The following is an 18,257-nucleotide window of genomic DNA, read 5'->3' on the forward strand; positions in this document are numbered from 1 at the left end:
GGACAATATGACACTAAGACAATATGACACTAGGACAATATGGCACTAGGACAATATGACACTTGGACAATATGACACTAGGACAATATGACACTAGGACAATATGACACTAGGACAATATGGCACTAGGACAATATGACACTAGGACAATTATACCAGGACAATATGGCACTAGGACAATATGGCACTAGGACAATTATACTAGGACAATATGACACTAGGACAATATGGCACTAGGACAATATGACACAAGGACAATTATACTAGGACAATATGGAACTAGGACAACATGACACTAGGACAATTATACTAGGACAATATGACACTAGGACAATATGACACTAGGACAATATGGCACTAAGACAATATGACACTAGGACAATATGGCACTAGGACAATATGGCACTAGGACAATATGACACTAGGACAATATGGCACTAGGACAATATGACACTAGGACAATATGACACTAGGACAATATGGCACTAGGACAACATGACACTAGGACAATATGGCACTAGGACAATATGGCACTAGGACAATTATACTAGGACAATATGACACAAGGACAATATGACACAAGGACAATATGGCACTAGGACAATATGGCACTAGGACAATATGGCACTAGGACAATATGACACTAGGACAATATGGCACTAGGACAATATGACACTAGGACAATATGGCACTAGGACAATATGACACTAGGACAATATGGCACTAGGACAATATGACACTAGGGCAATATGGCACTAGGACAATATGACACTAGGACAATATGACACTTGGACAATGATACAAGGACAATATGACACTAGGACAATATGATACTATGACAATATGACACTATGACAATATGACACTAGGACAACTATACTAGGACAATATGACACTAGGACAATGATACCAGGACAATATGATACTAGGACAATATGACACTAGGACAATATGGCACTAAGACAATATGACACTAGGACAATATGGCACTAGGACAATATGGCACTAGGACAATATGACACTAGGACAATATGGCACTAGGACAATATGACACTAGGACAATATGACACTAGGACAATATGGCACTAGGACAACATGACACTAGGACAATATGGCACTAGGACAATATGGCACTAGGACAATTATACTAGGACAATATGACACAAGGACAATATGACACAAGGACAATATGGCACTAGGACAATATGGCACTAGGACAATATGGCACTAGGACAATATGACACTAGGACAATATGGCACTAGGACAATATGACACTAGGACAATATGGCACTAGGACAATATGACACTAGGACAATATGGCACTAGGACAATATGACACTAGGGCAATATGGCACTAGGACAATATGACACTAGGACAATATGACACTTGGACAATGATACAAGGACAATATGACACTAGGACAATATGATACTATGACAATATGACACTATGACAATATGACACTAGGACAACTATACTAGGACAATATGACACTAGGACAATGATACCAGGACAATATGATACTAGGACAATATGACACTAGGACAATATGACACTAGGACAATTATACTAGGACAATATGACACTAGGACAATATGACACTAGGACAATATGACATTAGGACAATATGGCACTAGGACAATATGGCACTAGGACAATATGACACTTGGACAATGATACTAGGACAATATGACACTAGGACAATATGGCACTAGGACAATTATACTAGGACAATATGACACTAGGACAATATGGCACAAGGACAATATGACACTTGGACAATATGACACTAGAACAATTATACTAGGACAACATGACACTAGGACAATATGGCACTAGGACAATATGACACTTGGACAATATGACACTAGGACAATATGACACTTGGACAATATGACACTTGGACAATATGACACAAGGACAATATGACAGTAGGACAATATGGCACTAGGACAACATGACACTAGGACAATATGACACTAGGACAATATGGCACTAGGACAATATGGCACTAGGACAATAAGACACTAGGACAATATGGCACTAGGACAATATGACACTAGGACAATATGGCACTAGGACAATATGGCACTAGGACAATATGACACTAGGACAATATGGCACTAGGACAATATGACACTTGGACAATATGACACTAGGACAATATGACACTAGGACAACTATACTAGGACAATATGACACTAGGACAATGATACCTGGACAATATGATACTAGGACAATATGACACTAGGACAATATGAAACTATGACAATATGACACTAGGACAACTATACTAGGACAATATGACACTAGGACAACTATACTAGGACAATATGACACTAGGACAATGATACCAGGACAATATGACACTAGGGCAATATGTCACTAGGACAATATGACACTAGGACTATATGACACTTGGACAATGATACCAGGACAATATGACACTAGGACAATATGACACTAGGAAAATATGACATTAGGACAATATGGCACTAGGACAATATGGCACTAGGACAATATGACACTAGGACAACTATACTAGGACAATATGACACTAGGACAATGATACCAGGACAATATGACACTAGGACAATATGACACTAGGACAATATGACATTAGGACAATATGGCACTAGGACAATATGGCACTAGGACAATATGACACTTGGACAATGATACTAGGACAATATGACACTAGGACAATATGGCAATAGGACAATATGACACTTGGACAATATGACACTAGGACAATATGACATTAGGACAATATGGCACTAGGACAATATGGCACTAGGACAATATGACACTAGGACAACTATACTAGGACAATATGACACTAGGACAATGATACCAGGACAATATGACACTAGGACAATATGACACTAGGACAATATGACACTAGGACAATATGGCACTAGGACAATATGACACTAGGACAATTATACCAGGACAATATGGCACTAGGACAATATGGCACTAGGACAATTATACTAGGACAATATGACACTAGGACAATATGGCACTAGGACAATATGACACAAGGACAATTATACTAGGACAATATGGAACTAGGACAACATGACACTAGGACAATTATACTAGGACAATATGACACTAGGACAATATGACACTAGGACAATATGGCACTAAGACAATATGACACTAGGACAATATGGCACTAGGACAATATGACACTAGGACAATATGACATTAGGACAATATGGCACTAGGACAATATGGCACTAGGACAATATGACACTTGGACAATGATACTAGGACAATATGACACTAGGACAATATGGCACTAGGACAATTATACTAGGACAATATGACACTAGGACAATATGATACTAGGACAATATGACACTATGACAATATGACACTAGGACAACTATACTAGGACAATATGACACTAGAACAATGATACCAGGACAATATGATACTAGGACAATATGACACTAGGACAATATGACACTAGGACAATTATACTAGGACAATATGACACTAGGACAATATGACACTAGGACAATATGACATTAGGACAATATGGCACTAGGACAATATGGTACTAGGACAATATGGCACTTGGACAATATGACACAAGGACAATATGACACTAGGACAATATGACACTTGGACAATATGACACTAGGACAATATGACACTTGGACAATATGACACTTGGACAATATGACACAAGGACAATATGACACTTGGACAATATGGCACTAGGACAATATGGTACTAGGACAATATGGCACTTGGACAATATGACACAATGACAATATGAAACTAGGACAATATGGCACTAGGACAATATGACACTTGGACAATATGGCACTAGGACAATATGACACTAGGACAATATGACACTAGGACAATTATACTAGGACAATATGACACTAGGACAATATGGCACTAGGGCAATATGACACTAAGACAATTATACTAGGACAATATGACACTTGGACAATATGACACTTGGACAATATGACACAAGGACAATATGGCATTAGGACAATATGACACTAGGACAATATGGCACTAGGACAATATGGCACTAGGACAATGATACCAGGACAATATGACACTAGGACAATATGACACTAGGACAATATGGCATTAGGACAAAGATACCAGGACAATATGACACTAGGACAATATGACACTAGGACAATATAGCACTAGTTCAATATGACACTAGGACAATATGACACTAGGACAATTATACTAGGACAATATGACACTAGGACAATATGGCACTAGGGCAATATGACACTAAGACAATTATACTAGGACAATATGACACTTGGACAATACGACACTTGGACAATATGACACAAGGACAATATGACACTCGGACAATATGGCATTAGGACAATATAACACTAGGACAATATGGCACTAGGACAATATGGCACTAGGACAATGATACCAGGACAATATGACACTAGGACAATATGACACTAGGACAATATGGCACTAGGACAATATGGCACTAGGACAATGATACCAGGACAATATGACACTAGGACAATATGACACTAGGACAATATGGCACTAGGACAAAGATACCAGGACAATATGACACTAGGACAATATGGCACTAGGACAATATGGCACTAGGACAATATGACACTAGGACAATATGACACTAAGACAATTATACTAGGACAATATGACACTAGGACAATATGGCACTAGGACAATATGGCACTAGGACAATATGGCACTAGGACAATTATACTAGGACAATATGACACTAGGACAATATGACACTAGGACAATATAACACTAGGACAATATGACACTAGGACAATTATACTAGGACAATATGACACTAGGACAATTATACTAGGACAATATGACACTAGGACAATATGGCACTAGGACAATATGGCAGTAGGACAATATGGCACTAGGACAATATGACACTAGGACAATATGACACTAAGACAATTATACTAGGACAATATGACACTAGGACAATATGACACTAAGACAATTATACTAGGACAATATGACACTAGGACAATATGACACTAGGACAATATGACACTAGGACAATATGACACTAGAACAATTATACTAGGACAATATGACACTAGGACAATATGGCACTAGGGCAATATGACACTAAGACAATTATACTAGGACAATATGACACTAAGACAATATGACACTAGGACAATATGGCACTAGGACAATATGGCACTAGGACAATATGACACTAGGACAATATGACACTAGGACAATTATACTAGGACAATATGACACTAGGACAATATGGCACTAGGGCAATATGACACTAAGACAATTATACTAGGACAATATGACACTTGGACAATACGACACTTGGACAATATGACACAAGGACAATATGACACTCGGACAATATGGCATTAGGACAATATGACACTAGGACAATATGGCACTAGGACAATATGGACTAGGACAATGATACCAGGACAATATGACACTAGGACAATATGACACTAGGACAATATGGCACTAGGACAATATGGCACTAGGACAATGATACCAGGACAATATGACACTAGGACAATATGACACTAGGACAATAAGGCACTAGGACAAAGATACCAGGACAATATGACACTAGGACAATATGGCACTAGGACAATATGGCACTAGGACAATATGACACTAGGACAATATGACACTAAGACAATTATACTAGGACAATATGACACTAGGACAATATGGCACTAGGACAATATGGCACTAGGACAATATGGCACTAGGACAATATGACAATAGGACAATATGACACTAAGACAATTATACTAGGACAATATGACACTAGGACAATATGACACTAGGACAATATGGCACTAGGACAATATGGCACTAGGACAATATGACACTAGGACAATATGACACTAGGACAATTATACTAGGACAATATGACACTAGGACAATATGGCACTAGGGCAATATGACACTAAGACAATTATGACACTTGGACAATATGACACAAGGACAATATGACACTTGGACAATATGACACTAGGACAATTATACTAGGACAATATGACACTAGTACAATATGGCACTAGGACAATATGACACTTGGACAATATGACACTAGGACAATATGACACTTGGACAATATGACACTTGGACAATATGACACAAGGACAATATGACAGTAGGACAATATGGCACTAGGACAACATGACACTAGGACAATATGACACTAGGACAATATAGCACTAGGACAATGATACCAGGACAATATGGCACTAGGACAATATGACACTCGGACAATATGGCACTAGGACAATTGAACTAGGACAATATGACACTAGGACAATATGGCACTAGGACAATATGACACTAGGACAATATGACACTTGGACAATATGACACAAGGACAATATGACAGTAGGACAATATGGCACTAGGACAACATGACACTAGGACAATATGACACTAGGACAATATAGCACTAGGACAATGATACCAGGACAATATGGCACTAGGACAATATGACACTCGGACAATATGGCACTAGGACAATTGAACTAGGACAATATGACACTAGGACAATATGGCACTAGGACAATATGACACTAGGACAATATGACACTAGAACAATTATACTAGGACAATATGACACAAGGACAATATGACAATATGACACTAGGACAATTATACTCGGACAATATGACACTAGGACAATATGACATGAGGACAATATGACATGAGGACAATTATACTAGGACAATATGACACTAGGACAATTATACTAGGACAATATGACACTAGGACAATATGACACTTGGACAATATGAGACTAGGACAATATGACACTTGGACAACATGACACTATGACAATTATACTAGGACAATATGACACTAGGACAATATGGCACTAGGACAATATGACACTAGGACAATATGACACTAGAACAATTATACTAGGACAATATGACACAAGGACAATATGACACTAGGACAATATGGCACTAGGACAATATGGCACTAGGACAATATGACACTAGGACAATATGGCACTAGGACAATATGACACGAGGACAATATGGCACTAGGACAATTTGACACTAGGACAATGATAGCAGGACAATTTGACACTAGGACAATATGACACTAGGACAATATGATACTAGGACAATATGACACTATGACAATATGACACTAGGACAACTATACTAGGACAATATGACACTAGAACAATGATACCAGGACAATATGATACTAGGACAATATGACACTAGGACAATATGACACTAGGACAATTATACTAGGACAATATGACACTAGGACAATATGACACTAGGACAATATGACATTAGGACAATATGGCACTAGGACAATATGGTACTAGGACAATATGGCACTTGGACAATATGACACAAGGACAATATGACACTAGGACAATATGACACTTGGACAATATGACACAAGGACAATATGACAATTGGACAATATGGCACTAGGACAATATGGTACTAGGACAATATGGCACTTGGACAATATGACACAAGGACAATATGAAACTAGGACAATATGGCACTAGGACAATATGACACTTGGACAATATGACACTTGGACAATATGACACAAGGACAATATGACACTTGGACAATATGACACTAGGACAATTATACTAGGACAATATGACACTAGTACAATATGGCACTAGGACAATATGACACTTGGACAATATGACACTAGGACAATATGACACTTGGACAATATGACACTTGGACAATATGACACAAGGACAATATGACAGTAGGACAATATGGCACTAGGACAACATGACACTAGGACAATATGACACTAGGACAATATAGCACTAGGACAATGATACCAGCACAATATGGCACTAGGACAATATGACACTCGGACAATATGGCACTAGGACAATTGAACTAGGACAATATGACACTAGGACAATATGGCACTAGGACAATATGACACTAGGACAATATGACACTTGGACAATATGACACAAGGACAATATGACAGTAGGACAATATGGCACTAGGACAACATGACACTAGGACAATATGACACTAGGACAATATAGCACTAGGACAATGATACCAGGACAATATGGCACTAGGACAATATGACACTCGGACAATATGGCACTAGGACAATTGAACTAGGACAATATGACACTAGGACAATATGGCACTAGGACAATATGACACTAGGACAATATGACACTAGAACAATTATACTAGGACAATATGACACAAGGACAATATGACAATATGACACTAGGACAATTATACTCGGACAATATGACACTAGGACAATATGACATGAGGACAATATGACATGAGGACAATTATACTAGGACAATATGACACTAGGACAATTATACTAGGACAATATGACACTAGGACAATATGACACTTGGACAATATGAGACTAGGACAATATGACACTTGGACAACATGACACTATGACAATTATACTAGGACAATATGACACTAGGACAATATGACACTTGGACAACATGACACTATGACAATTATACTAGGACAATATGACACTAGGACAATATGGCACTAGGACAATATGACACTAGGACAATATGACACTAGAACAATTATACTAGGACAATATGACACAAGGACAATATGACACTAGGACAATATGGCACTAGGACAATATGGCACTAGGACAATATGACACTAGGACAATATGGCACTAGGACAATATGACACGAGGACAATATGGCACTAGGACAATTTGACACTAGGACAATGATAGCAGGACAATTTGACACTAGGACAATATGACACTAGGACAATATGATACTAGGACAATATGACACTATGACAATATGACACTAGGACAACTATACTAGGACAATATGACATTAGGACAATATGACACTAGGACAATATGACATTAGGACAATTATACTAGGACAATATGACACTAGGACAATATGACACTAGGACAATATGACATTAGGACAATATGGCACTAGGACAATATGGCACTAGGACAATATGACACTTGGACAATGATACTAGGACAATATGACACTTGGACAATATGGCACTAGGACAATATGACACTTGGACAATATGACACTTGGACAATATGACACAAGGACAATATGACACTTGGAAAATATGACACTAGGACAATTATACTAGGACAATATGACACTAGGACAATAAGGCACTAGGACAATATCACACTTGGACAATATGACACTAGGACAATATGACACTTGGACAATATGACACTTGGACAATATGACACTTGGACAATATGACAGTAGGACAATATGGCACTAGGACAATGATACCAGGACAATATGGCACTAGGACAATATGACACTCGGACAATATGGCACTAGGACAATTATACTAGGACAATATGACACTAGGACAATATGACACTAGGACAATATGACACTTGGACAATATGACACTAGGACAATTATACTAGGACAATATGACACTAGGACAATTATACTAGGACAATATGACACTAGGACAATATGGCACTAGGACAATGATACCAGGACAATATGACACTGGGACAATATGACACTAGGACAATATAGCACTAGGACAATATGGCACTAGGACAATATGACATTAGGACAATATGACACTAGGACAATTATACTAGGACAATATGACATTAGGACAATATGACACTTGGACAATATGACATTAGGACAATATGACACTTGGACAATATGACACTAGGACAATTATACTAGGACAATATGACACTAGGACAATATGACACTAGGACAATATAACACTAGGACAATATGACACTAGGACAATTATACTAGGACAATATGACACCAGGACAATTATACTAGGACAATATGACACTAGGACAATATGGCACTAGGACAATATGGCACTAGGACAATATGGCACTTGGACAATATAACACTAGGACAATATGACACTAAGACAATTATACTAGGACAATATGACACTAGGACAATATGACACTAGGACAATATGGCACTAGGACAATATGGCACTAGGACAATATGACACTAGGACAATATGACACTAGGACAATTATACTAGGACAATATGACACTTGGACAATATGACACAAGGACAATATGACACTAGGACAATATGGCATTAGGACAATGATACCAGGACAATATGACACTAGGACAATATGACACTAGGACAATATGGCACTAGGACAATGATACCAGGACAATATGACACTAGGACAATATGACACTAGGACAATATAGCACTAGGACAATATGACACTAGGACAATATGGCACTAGGACAATATGACATTAGGACAATATGACACTTGGACAATTATACTAGGACAATATTACACTAGGACAATATGACATTAGGACAATATGACACTTGGACAATATGACACTAGGACAATTATACTAGGACAATATGACACTAGGACAATATGACACTAGGACAATTATACTAGGACAATATGACACTAGGACAATATGACACTAGGACAATATGACACTAGGACAATATAACACTAGGACAATTTGACACTAGGACAATTATACTAGGACAATATGACACTAGGACAATTATACTAGGACAATATGACACTAGGACAATTATACTAGGACAATATGACACTAGGACAATATGACACTTGGACAATATGAGACTAGGACAATATGACACTTGGACAACATGACACTATGACAATTATACTAGGACAATATGACACTAGGACAATATGACACTAGGACAATATGACACTTGGACAACATGACACTATGACAATTTTACTAGGACAATATGACACTAGGACAATATGACACAAGAACAATATGACACAAGGACAATATGACACAAGGACAATATGACACTAGGACAATTATACTAGGACAATATGACACTAGGACAATTATACTAGGACAATATGACATGAGGACAATTATACTAGGACAATATGACACTAGGACAATATGACACTAGGACAATATGACACTAGGACAATATGGCACTAGGACAATATGACACTAGGACAATTATACTAGGACAATATGACACTAGGACAATTATACTAGGACAATATAACACTAGGACAATATGACACTAGGACAATATGACACTAGGACAATATGGCACTAGGACAATATGACACTAGGACAATTATACTAGGACAATATGACACTAGGACAATTATACTAGGACAATATGACACAATGACAATATGACACTTGGACAATATGACACTAGGACAATATGACACTAGGACAATATGACACTTGGACAATATGACACTAGAACAATTATACTAGGACAATATGACACTAGCACAATATGACACAAGGACAATTATACTTGGACAATATGACACTAGGACAATATGACACTAGGACAATATGGCACTAAGACAATATGATACTAGGACAATGTAGCACTAGGACAATATGACACTAGGACAATATGACATTAGGACAATATGACACTAGGACAATATGACTGTCACGTCCTGGCCAGTATAAGGGTTAATTGTCATTGTAGTTTGGTCAGGACGTGGCAGAGGGTATTTGTTTTATGTGGTTCGGGGTGGTGTTTTGGTAAAAGGGCGTTTGATTTAGTATTTCCGGGTTTTTGGTTTATGGTCTATGTTTATGTATTTCTTTGTGGAGTCTAGTGAGTGTGTTTCTATGGTTGATTAATTGGGGTTGGGACTCTCAATTGAAGGCAGGTGTTTTCTCTTTGCCTTTGATTGAGAGTCCCATATATTAGGGTTTGTTTGTGTTTGTCATTTGTGGGAGATTGTTCTTTGTCTAGCATGTATGAGCCTGAGAAGACTGTCAGTATATCGTGAGTTTGTTTTGTTGTTTTTGGTAATCATTTTGAGTTAATAAATGTTCAAAAGGAACAAAACCAGTCCTGCTGCATATTGGTCCTCCTTTTCCGACGATGATTTCGCCATATCGTCTGACAACGACGAAATCCCTGACAGAATCTCCCACCAAACCAAGACCAAGCAGCGGAGAGAGGAGCGGCACGCTCAGTATATGGATTATGGGGAAGGATGGACATGGACAGAAATAAGGTTGAGCGTTTCCAGGGCTATGGAGGAGTTTAGGAAACTCGAGAGGCAGCCCCAATACATTTTTTTGGGGGGGCACAAGTGCAGTTTTGCGGGGCAAGAATGGAGCCTCAGGCCAGCTCCCCGCACTAGCCCGAAGGTGCGTGTCTCCAGTCTGGTACGTCCAGTACCAGCACCACGCACCAGGCTTCAAGTGCGTCAGTCCAGTCCGACGTCGCCAGGGCTGCCCGTCAGTCAAGAGTCGCCAGAGCTGCCCGTCAGTCAAGAGTCGCCAGAGCTGCCCGTCAGTCAAGAGTCGCCAGAGCCGCCCGTCAGTCAAGAGTCGCCAGAGCCGCCCGTCAGTCAAGAGTCGCCAGAGCCGCCCGTCAGTCAAGAGTCGCCAGAGCCGCCCGTCAGTCAGGAGTCGCCAGAGCCGCCCGTCAGTCAGGAGTCGCCAGAGCCGCCCGTCAGTCAGGAGTCGCCAGAGCCGCCCGTCAGTCAGGAGTCGCCAGAGCCGCCCGTCAGTCAGGAGTCGCCAGAGCCGCCCGTCAGTCAGGAGTCGCCAGAGCCGCCCACTTGTCAGGAGCTGCCAGAGTGGCCAGACTGCCCGGAGATGCCAGAGTGGCCAGACTGCCCGGAGATGCCAGAGTGGCCAGACTGCCCGGAGCTGCCAGAGTGGCCAGACTGCCCGGAGCTGCAAGAGTGGCCTGACTGCCCGGAGCTGCCAGAGTGGCCAGACTGCCCGGAGCTGCCAGAGTGGCCAGACTGCCCGGAGCTGCCAGAGTGGCCAGACTGCCCGGAGCTGCCAGAGTGGCCAGACTGCCCGGAGCTGCCAGAGTGGCCAGACTGCCCGGAGCTGCCAGAGCGGCCAGACTGCCCGGAGCTGCCAGAGCGGCCAGACTGCCCGGAGCTGCCAGAGCGGCCAGACTGCCCGGAGCTGCCAGACTGCCCGGAGCTGCCAGAGCTGCCAGACTGCCCGGAGCTGCCAGAGTGCCCGGAGCTGCCAGAGTGGCCCATCGGCCCAGAGTCTGCCGATTACGAAGAACCAAGGGAGTCGAGCAGCAACCCTGAACTGAGTAAGCCTGACAATCCAGAACTTAAAATGATTAACTGTTCAATTAATGAGTCTGTATACAGGGTGGAGAGGAGGAGGTCTGCCCAGGATCCAGAGCAAAGGGAGTCTGCCTACGGTCTGAGGCTGATCGGGGTCGGCACTCTGGAGGACAATAGGCCGGAGCCTGAACCACCACCTGCATAGGTGGGTTGGGGAGGGGGTTGTAGAACAAGTGCCGTCGGTGACGGCAGCCACGCTCCCTTCCCTCCCTTTACTTTAGGGGGATTTTTTTTGTTGTTTGGGGTTTTCGTTTTTAGGGGGGGGGGGGTACTGTCACGTCCTGGCCAGTATAAGGGTTAATTGTCATTGTAGTTTGGTCAGGACGTGGCAGAGGGTATTTGTTTTATGTGGTTCGGGGTGGTGTTTTGGTAAAAGGGCGTTTGATTTAGTATTTCCGGGTTTTTGGTTTATGGTCTATGTTTATGTATTTCTATGTGGAGTCTAGTGAGTGTGTTTCTATGGTTGATTAATTGGGGTTGGGACTCTCAATTGAAGGCAGGTGTTTTCTCTTTGCCTTTGATTGAGAGTCCCATATATTAGGGTGTGTTTGTGTTTGTCATTTGTGGGAGATTGTTCTTTGTCTAGCATGTATGAGCTTGAGAAGACTGTCAGTATATCGTGAGTTTGTTTTGTTGTTTTTGGTAATCATTTTGAGTTAATAAATGTTCAAAAGGAACAAAACCAGTCCTGCTGCATATTGGTCCTCCTTTTCCGACGATGATTTCGCCATATCGTCTGACGACGACGAAATCCCTGACAATGACACTAGGACAATATGACACTAGGACAATATGACACTAGGACAATATGACACTAGGACACTTATACTAGGACAATATGACACTAGGACAATATGGCACTAGGACAATATGACACTAGGACAATATGGCACTAGGGCAATATGACACTAAGACAATTATACTAGGACAATATGACACTATGACAATATGACACTAGGACAATTATACTCGGACAATATGACACTAGGACAATATGACACTAGGACAATTATACTACGACAATATGACACTAGGACAATATGACACTAGGACAATATGGCACTAGGACAATATGACACTAGGACAATTATACTAGGACAATATGACACTAGGACAATTATACTAGGACAATATGACACTAGGACAATATGACACTTGGACAATATGAGACTAGGACAATATGACACTAGGACAATATGACACTTGGACATGACACTATGACAATTATACTAGGACAATATGACACTATGACAATATGACACTAGGACAATTATACTAGGACAATATGACACTAGGACAATATGACACTAGGACAATAGGACACTTGGACAATATGACACAAGAACAATATGACACAAGGACAATATTACACAAGGACAATATGACACTAGGACAATTATACTAGGACAATATGGCACTAGGACAATATGACATTAGGACAATATGACACTAGGACAATATGACACTAGGACAATTATACTAGGACAATATGGCACTAGGACAATATGACACTAGGACACGGGATACAGCAAGTCCCCACTCCACACAATGTCATTTTCCCTGATGCATGATTCCTTCCGTTAACTTGAATAATCACTTTAATTTTCTAAAAATGGCTTTGCTCCACAGCAAGGAATAAAATAAGGGATTTATTTGCCCTCTCTCTTTCTGCTCGGGCCATGATGAAAAACCAGAGGAGGAAAATAAAAGATTAAGCTGAACGGACAGTAATGAAGTTAGCCTTCGCCTTTCATTTTACTAATCAGAGAGGAGCGGTGGATTAGGAGGAGAGGAGAGAGAGAGGAGAGAGAAAGAGAGAGGGAGAGAGGACACAGAGAGGGTGGGTGAGAAAGAGAGGAGATGGAGGAAAGGAGAGAGAGAGAGAGAGAGAGAGAGAGAGAGAGAGAGAGAGAGAGAGAGAGAGAGAGAGAAGAGAAAGAAAGAGAGCAATAGTGCTATGTAGTGGACTAACTCTCTCTTTGTAATTAGTACAGATTGCATGGCTGAGGGCCAGGGCCAGGCCAGGCCTGTGCATGTAGCTTGCTAGCTACCTCTGTAATCTTCAGCACAGATCAGGGTCGAAAGACATACCGCACTTAGTTATGAAACAGTCCTTCATTAGGCAGACTCATCATCCCTCATCCCTCCCTGATGCATTGATGAATGCAATAAAAATAGGTGTATTTACCAATGGCCCCTCCTCTTTTACCAGCTGGCTTTATGGCTCCAGAAAAAACAATAACTTAGATAATACGTTTATCAATATTCCTAACATGCTGGAGGTATAAGGACGACATTCAGGTTTAATTAAAAACTCTACTCCTGGAAATACAGCAGCCATCCTCAAATCTTTATTAGTCACATGCTTGGTAAACAACAGGTGTAGACTAACAGTGAAATGCTAACTTACGGCCCTTCCCAACAATGCAGAAAGAAAGAAAATAGAGAAATAATAGAAACATAATAACACAGGAATAAATACACAATGAGTAACAATAACTTGGCTATATATACCGGGTACCAGTACCGAATCCATGTGCAGGGGTATGAGGTAATTGAGGGAAATATGTACATATAGGTAGGGATAAAGTAACTAGGCAACGGGATAGATAATAGACAGTAACAGCAGTATACTGTAGGTAGGGTTAGTGACTAGACAACAGGATAGATAATAGACAGTAACAGCAGTATACAGTAGGTAGGGGTAAAGTGACTAGACAACAGGATAGATAATAGACAGTAACAGCAGTATACTGTAGGTAGGGGTAAAGTGACTAGACAACAGGATAGATAATAGACAGTAACAGCAGTATACTGTAGGTAGGGGTAAAGTGACTAGACAACAGGATAGATAATAGACAGTAACAGCAGTATACTGTAGGTAGGGTTAGTGACTAGACAACAGGATAGATAATAGACAGTAACAGCAGTATACTGTAGGTAGGGTTAGTGACTAGACAACAGGATAGATAATAGACAGTAACAGCAGTATACTGTAGGTAGGGGTAAAGTGACTAGACAACAGGATAGATAATAGACAGTAACAGCAGTATACTGTAGGTAGGGTTAGTGACTAGACAACAGGATATATAATAGACAGTAACAGCAGTATACTGTAGGTAGAGTTAGTGACTAGACAACAGGATAGATAATAGACAGTAGCAGCAGTATACTGTAGGTAGGGGTAAAGTGACTAGACAACAGGATAGATAATAGACAGTAGCAGCAGTATACTGTAGGTAGGGTTAGTGACTAGACAACAGGATAGATAATAGACAGTAACAGCAGTATACTGTAGGTAGGGTTAGTGACTAGACAACAGGATAGATAATAGACAGTAACAGCAGTATACTGTAGGTAGGGTTAGTGACTAGACAACAGGATAGATAATAGACAGTAACAGCAGTATACTGTAGGTAGGGTTAGTGACTAGACAACAGGATAGATAATAAACAGTAACAGCAGCGTATGTGATGAATTAAAAGAGTTAGTGCAGAAAGGGTTGATGCAGATAGTTAAATAGTTAACCAATAGCTACCTGGACTAACTATTTAACAGTCTTATGGCCTGGGGGTAGGAGCTGTTCAGGGTCCTGTTGGTCCATCGGTACCGCTTGCTGTGCAGTAGCAGAGAGAACAGTCTATGACTTTGACCATTTTTAGGGCCTTTCTCTGACACCACCTGGTGCAGAGGTCCTGGATGGCAGGGAACTTGACCCCAGTGATGTACTGGGCCGTACTCACCACCCTCTGTAGGGCCTTGTGGTCGGATGCCAAGCAGCTGCCAAGTTATTCTCCAAATACTTCTGTGTCACACCACTCATAATATCAGGTCACGTTGGTCATCGATCTCTTCGCAGTACTCCTCAACGTGTGTGTGTATGTGTGATCACCTAGATGAGTCAGTGTGTGTGTCTACCGCTGTGACTCTCAGGAGGTTGCACAACAACCTTGAGCATCATATTCCAATGATCTATCAGGTTGGTATTAACTCAATACTCCAATCACCACCCATTACACCCTGTAGCAGTATAAACTTACCCCATTTTACAGCCAGGTATGCCCTACAGCAGTATAAACTTACCCCATTTTACAGCCAGGTATGCCCTACAGCAGTATAAACTTACCCCATTTTACAGCCAGGTATGCTCTACAGCAATATAAACTTACCCCATTTTACAGCCAGGTATGCTCTACAGCAGTATAAACTTACCCCATTTTACAGCCAGGTATGCCTTACAGAAGTATAAACTTACCCCATTTTACAGCCAGGTATGCTCTATAGAAGTATAAACTTACCCCATTTTACAGCCAGGTATGCACTACAGCAGTATAAACTTACCCCATTTTACAGCCAGGTATGCTCTATAGAAGTATAAACTTACCCCATTTTACAGCCAGGTATGCTCTACAGCAGTATAAACTTACCCCATTTTACAGCCAGGTATGCTCTACAGCAGTATAAACTTACCCCATTTTACAGCCAGGTATGCTCTACAGCAGTATAAACTTACCCCATTTTACAGCCAGGTATGCTCTACAGCAGTATAAACTTACCCCATTTTACAGCCAGGTATGCCCTACAGCAGTATAAACCTACCCCATTTTACAGCCAGGTATGCCCTACAGCAGTATAAACTTACCCCATTTTACAGCCAGGTATGCCCTACAGCAGTATAAACTTACACCATTTTACAGCCAGGTATGCCCTACAGCAGTATAAACATACACCATTTTACAGCCAGGTATGCTCTACAGCAGTATAAACTTACCCCATTTTACAGCCAGGTATGCTCTACAGCAGTATAAACTTACCCCATTTTAATAAATTCTCTGTGGCCTTATTCTCCTTCAGTTTAGCCTCCTGGTCATTGGCTCCGTTCCAAACACACAGCCTGTTCAGCTTCTTCACAGTCTGTATTCAGTGGAGCACACCAGTGAGTCTAGAGGCAACAGCACCCAGACAGTCGTGGCCTGGAGCGAGAAGAGAGAGATACAAGTCGATCAATAACTGAGAGTCAAATAAACAAACCAGCAGAAACTATTTCTGTATTGTGAGAGAGGAGGAGCGAGAGAGATATACTTCTAGATGT

At 40.7% G+C, this 18,257-nt stretch overlaps 1 protein-coding gene across 1 annotated transcript in view; it reads right to left on the reverse strand.

The window, feature by feature from the left end:
• LOC106582309 (uncharacterized) overlaps positions 1–18,257 on the reverse strand; it is a 90,411-nt gene that overhangs the window by 41,046 nt on the left and 31,108 nt on the right. Inside the window, exon 2 of the mRNA XM_082967178.1 lies at positions 17,980–18,138. The gene's annotated coding sequence lies outside the window, so the exon portion shown is untranslated. The remainder of the gene's footprint in view (positions 1–17,979; positions 18,139–18,257) is intronic.

This window comes from Salmo salar, chromosome 21 (assembly GCF_965601325.2).
Source record: "Salmo salar chromosome 21, fSalSal1, whole genome shotgun sequence".
Taxonomy (NCBI): domain Eukaryota; kingdom Metazoa; phylum Chordata; class Actinopteri; order Salmoniformes; family Salmonidae; genus Salmo; species Salmo salar.